The 6,331-nt window shown below is 36.9% G+C and overlaps 1 pseudogene; it reads left to right on the top strand.

Annotated features, from left to right (window-relative positions):
• Positions 1-929: 929 nt before the first annotated feature.
• Positions 930-5,880, top strand: LOC114086888 (microfibrillar-associated protein 1 pseudogene; annotated as a pseudogene).
• Positions 5,881-6,331: the final 451 nt, after the last annotated feature.

Here is a 6,331-nt window from a genome sequence, read left to right as displayed (position 1 = left end):
TCTCACTTTTTATATCAATGTTTCATATATCCCAACAACACTGAGTTAGGCATGCCTCCTTGTTTTCTTTTTCCTTTTCTGCAAGACACACTCTGGACCAAGATACTTTTCACTACCCTTTTCTAATAGCACTCTTTTTTTAAAAAAAGTCATTATTTTTACAGAAATACATAAAATGCCCTTATACTGACAGCCTCTTTTTTTGTTAGTTCTATTTTTGTTCTGTTACTATGATTTTGATGATGTGGAATCTTAATACAGAAATAGGCAAAATCTTTTAAATATATGCTCATGCTAATATTATTTCAATTTATAAAATATTTAAATGACTTCAGATAAAAATCACATACTTCAGATTTCTTTCTAGGTGTCATTTGTAATTATCTTCCATACCACTTAATTCTGCTCTAATTAGGATCACCATATATAATTCTAATTCTGCCAGGAAAAGTCCCAGCTGCATCTGATGGTTCAGCTTGATTATGAAATGCACTTTCTTTCACTTTAGAATAGGCTTCCAGTGAGGATGATAAATTGTATATCACTTTACTTTAAGAAACTTGCAGTACTTTTCCCATCTCCTTAATTTTCCCACACATTTATGTAACTTCATTGATATTGCTCACTCTGAATCAGATTAGTTATCAGAGAGAGACATCCTTAATTTCCTCACAGTCCTTTCATCTTCATGGTTCTTCCTAATCAGATTTATGTGTCATGGATTTTACTATGTATCAGGCAGTGTTTTAGGTGTTTGGAAAACAGAGATGAATAGAACTTTTTCTATGGCTTGTTTGCAAAAGAACATACACAAAATAATATTGGATCCGCTTTTTTATATAGTAGAATGAAATGCATAATTCTTTTCAAAATACAAAGATGAAGAGCCTGACTCATTCTGTCCGATAAGGTAGCTGCACTCTTGAGTCATGCATCAGTTATTACCTGAATGTGCTTATGTTTCACTAGACAAGAAGGCAAAAGATAAGGTAAAGCATTAAAACAGCATTTTCATCAGGAATTACTATAAAGTTACATCAATCAAAGCAGTGTGGTGTTGCTGAAAGAACAAAGAGATCAGAGGAACAGAATAAAGAGCACAGAGATACTCACTGACAAAGGAGCATAGACAATACAATGCAACCCATGTAGTATTTTCAATAAATAGCACTGGCACAACTGGAAACTAATGTGCTCAAAAAATGAATCTAGACCCAAACTTTATGCACTCCACAAAAATTAATTCAAATAGATCACAGAATTCAAAGTTAGAAGCAAAGTATAGAACTGCTCAAAGATTTGAAAACAAAAAATGGAAAAATAGCTATGTAAGACTGAGTTTGAATCCTTAGGTACACACTAAAGGCACAATTTATGGACTAAATAGTTGGTAAAATGGACTCAGTCAAAATTTAAAAATAAAAATGCTACTTTGCTAGAGAATGAACGGAATGAAGACAAGTCATAGAAGAGGATAAAATAGGGACCAAAGTGCCGCAGTCTGGCTAGGCACAATTCAGGAGCCACTTGTCAAAAGAAAAGAACTTTATTTTTAGAACCACACAAGCCAAACAAAACCGCTCCTCAGGAAAAACCCTCAGAGCCCAACTGCCACCACCGGCTTCCCACAAGCCTCTCCCTCAACCACAAGCCTCTCCACCTCCCACAATTCTCCTGCTCTTGAGGCCGATTGGCTGGGTTGCGTGGGCGGAGCCAAAAAAGTCCCCCAATGAGCAGCTCCGTGGTCTGAAAGGGCAGGGAAACAGCCCAATGAGCATCACCGCAGAGGAGCCAATCAGCTAGATGTTGCTGGGGTGCTGTGAGCCAATCATCAGCTGGCAGTCTGAAAGTTTGCTGGGGCCCCTTTGGCTGTGGCTCTCAACACCAAAGACTTTCCTAATCAATAACTCGCCTACAAAATAAATAAAGAGCTCTTTAAACTCAACAATACGAAAATAAAACACCCCAAGTAATATAAATGGATCACAATCTTAACAGATACTTTGCAACAAAAGATATAGGGATGGTAAATAAGCATATGAAAATATGTTCCACATCATATGTCATTAGGGAAAATACAGTAAGTTGGCCAAATGCAGAAGGCTGCATTTGAAAATTCTGGCCACAATAATTTCTGGTGAGAATATTGAACAACAAGAACTCTCATACATTGCTGTTGGGAATGGAATATGGTACAGTCAATTTGTCAGAATTTAGCAATTACTTCCAAAACTCTTACTATTATTATCCAGAGATTTTGCTTCTTGACATTTACCCAGCTCATCTGAAAACTTATGTCCACACTAACACCTGGAAATTGATGTTTAAAGTAATTTGATTTATAATTGCCAAAACTTGGAAGGAACCAAGTATATGCTATGGTATGAATGTTGATGTTTTCCCCTGAATTCTTATATTGAAACCTAATCAGAAAGGTATTATTTCATGAGCACAGACCCTCATGGATAGAACAACTGCTTTTATAAAAGAGCCCCCAGAGAACTGACATAACTTTTTGCCACGTGTAAGAACACACAAAAAAAGTGTTGTTCACATCAAAATACCTAACTTTAAATTATACTACAAAATAAAACAATAACAATGACAACAACACACACACACACACACACACACACACACACACACAAACACCTGCATTATCTGGCATAAAAACAGACACAGAGACTGATGGTACAGAATAGAAGACACAGAGACAAACCACACAGAGTCATGATCCTTGACAAAGGTGCCAAAAATGTACAAATGTACATTGGAGAAAAGCCAGTCTTTTAAATAAATGATACTGGGAAAACTGGTTATACATAAATAGAAAAAAAAACTAAACCTTTATCTTTCACCCTATATTAAAATAAATAAAAATGAATCAAAGTCTTTGGAATGAGACAGAAACTATGCAACTCTTAGAATAAAATGTAAGGTCAACATTCCAGTTTTAGGTCCAGACAATGACTTTCTCAATAGGATCTCTAAAGCTTCAGAAATAATGCCAAGAGCTAATAAATGGGATGGCATCAAATTATAAACTTCTGCACAACAAAGGATCATCATACTATAGTGATACATGGATAGCCATGTTTATAGCCGCACAATTCACAACAACCAAACTATGGAACCAACCTAGGTATTCATCAATGGATGAACTTCTAAAGAAAATGTGGTATATATACACAAAGGGGTTTTATTCCACCATAAAGAAAAATAAAATTTTGTCATTTTCAGGAAAATGGATGGAACTAGAGATAATTATGTTAAGTACAATAAGCAAAACTCAGAAGCCAAGTGTCACATGTTTTCTCATATGTGGAAGCTAGAAAGGAAAAATAAAAATAAAAGGGTGTGGGAAGGGAATCTCAAAAAAATCAATGGGAATTCAGTGAGAGGAAAGACGTCAGGGAAGAGGACAAGGAGAGAGGAAGGAATTGCTGGGGAGTGACATCGGCAAATTATACTGTTATATTGTGTGCATGCACGAATTTGTAAGAACACATTATAACATTATGTAGAACTAAAATGCACCAGCAAAGATGTGGGAAAAATAAAAAGAATAAATTTTAAAAAAGGAAGTCCCATCCATGAAACGAAACTGGCAACCATCAGATATTGAGTCAGCCAGTGTCTTGATAAATTAGGGCTTTCCCTCCTCCAAACTATGGAAAAAATTTTCTTTTGTTTCCATACCATCCAACTTATGTCATTTTGTCAGTGCAGCCTGAAAAGACCAAGAAAATGTCTTTCAGTAGGTGAATGGATAATAAATGTTGATACATTCAGACAATGGTGTAGTATTCCCTGCTAACAAGAGTTATCCATCCATGAAAACATAAAAGAAACTTAATTGAGCATTACTTAGTGAAATAAGTCAATCTGGAAACATTACATACTGTATGATTCCAATTGTATGGCATTCTGAAAAAAGGAAAAGTATGGAAATAGATCAGTGGTTACAAGGAGTTTGAGAAGAGGAAGGGAATAACAAACACAACACAGGATAGAGTACTGGTGAATACATGTCTTCGAATATTTGTACAAGCTCATAGAATGTGCAACACCAAGAGTGAACTTTTTATTTAAATGTGAGCTTTGGGTAATGATGTGTCAATCATTTTAAATTCATCAGTTGTAACAAATGGATGTGTGATAGCAGCAGTATAAATGAAATCTGTGTTCCTTCCTCCTAATTTTACTGTAAACCTCAAACTGCTCTAAAAAAGTAGTCTTAAGCCAGGCATGGTGTCACATGCTTATTATTCCAATGACTCAGGAGGCTTAGTCAGGAGGATCACAAGTTTGAGGCTAGCCTTTAGCAACTTAGCAAGACCCTGTCCCCAAATAAAAAGTAAGTATCAGTGAGCACAGGAGAGCAAAAATGAAAAGATGGATATCATAGAGGTGCAAAATGAAGGGTGATCTGAGGAGGAGTCAGAATCAGAGTCTGAGTAGAGTATGTGGACAGTGAACATCAGTTGGAGTATGTTTTAGTCAGCTTTTTCACTGCTGTGACTAAAGGACCTGACCAGAGCAACTGTGGAAGAGGAAAAGTTTATTTGAGGGCTCATGGTTTCAGAGGTCTTAGTCCATAGAACATCGGCTCTGTTTCTTGGGAGCAAGATGAGGCTGAAAATCATGGCAGAGTGTGTGGCACAGGAAAGAAGCTCTCATCATGGTGATCAAGAAGCCGACAGAGGGCTGGGGATGTGGCTCAAACGGTAGCGCGGTCACCTGGCATGCATGCTGCCCGGGTTTGATCCTCAGCACCACATACAAACAAAGATGTTGTGTCCACTGAAAACTAAAAAAAAAAAATAAAATATTAAAAAAAGAAGCAGACAGAGATCTCTACTTGTCAGATTCAAATATATATATATATATATATATATATATATATGTGTGTGTGTGTGTGTGTGTGTGTGTGTGTGTGTGTGTGTGTGTATCCATATCCCCAGGCCACGCCCTAATTCCCACCATCCCCAGCCACACTCTACCACTCCAATTACCACTCAATTAATCATTACTAAGGAATTAATTCACTGATTCGGTTAAGGCTGTCACAACCCTATCATTTCTCCTCTGAACTTTCTTGAATCGTCTTACACATGAGCTTTTGGGGGACACCACATCTAAATAATAACAGAGCCTCAACTTAAGCCAGTCTTCATTCAAAAGTAGGACTGAGTGACAGTTCAAAAACATGAGGCTGAAGCACTGAAACAGAAAGAGATGGAGCAGGAAGCAAAATGCATGGCTGAAGGGAAGTGAATGTACACACTCTAGATTGTAAAAGAGGAGACCAAAAAAGACCTGGAGGAGAACAGCATTCCCTGGCTGCAGTGGATGACTCAATACTGATGATGAAAAGGATGAGGAGAAATATGAGGCATGCAAAAGTTTGGGAATGAAAAAGAATCAAGAGGGAGAAAAGAGCGAGAAACACTTGAAAAAAAGACAGCAGAAATTTAACACATGAAAAACTTGACTGAGGAAGAGAGGCAAGCTGAACTTTAGGCAAATGGCAAAGTCATTACTAATAAAGCTGTTAAGGACAAATACAAGTTGTTACAAGTACTGTCACCTGGGTTCCTTCTTCATGGAAGAGGATGAGAGTGTATTCAAGAGAGATTTCAATGCATCTACCTTGGAGGATCTTTTAAACAAAAACATTCTTCCTAAAGTCACACAGGTTGAGAACTATTGATGTCCTGGTCATAACAAATACACCCACCATATAGATCAAAACACCCTCTCCTTTGACTCAACATGGACCCAGGAGAGTGCCCAGAACACAAAGTTCTTTAAACCAAAAGCATCAGAGTATGTGCTGTATTTGAGCAAGCATCTGCCAAGAAGCATAAAATTATGTAGGGTTTAACTACTTATTCTAACTATGGAGCACAAAGGGTTGTCTCATCATCTGGTCCTTGACTTTCTCTTACCATTATTTGCATGGTTCTTATTTACACGCTACTGAACTTACTATTGTATCTGTTATTGTGTAGCCCATACCTTGAAGAGCTTTGAAAGGTTTGGACTTGTACCAAGAAACCCACAGAAATGTAGGATTAGTGGTTTCCCACATAAAAATGTTTTCAAGAAATCTTAGATGTCTCTGCTGTGGCTTCCCATATTTACTTGGGATTATTCTAAGTTTTTTTTTCCACCACTTAGCTTGTGTCAGAAATGTGGTCATGTAAGTGGAAAATGCATTACTTCTTCCTTAGAGTTAGAAATAGTATACCAGGAAATCAAAACCCATTGGAACATATTTTGCATTTTTGGTTGGAGTCAACTTTTCTAAATGAAAATGCTTTTTATC

The sequence above is a fragment of the Marmota flaviventris genome, chromosome 6 (genome assembly GCF_047511675.1).
Source record: "Marmota flaviventris isolate mMarFla1 chromosome 6, mMarFla1.hap1, whole genome shotgun sequence".
In the NCBI taxonomy this organism is placed as follows: domain Eukaryota; kingdom Metazoa; phylum Chordata; class Mammalia; order Rodentia; family Sciuridae; genus Marmota; species Marmota flaviventris.
Note: the sequence above shows the minus strand (reverse complement) of the source record. Positions and strands in the feature narration are given on the sequence as shown.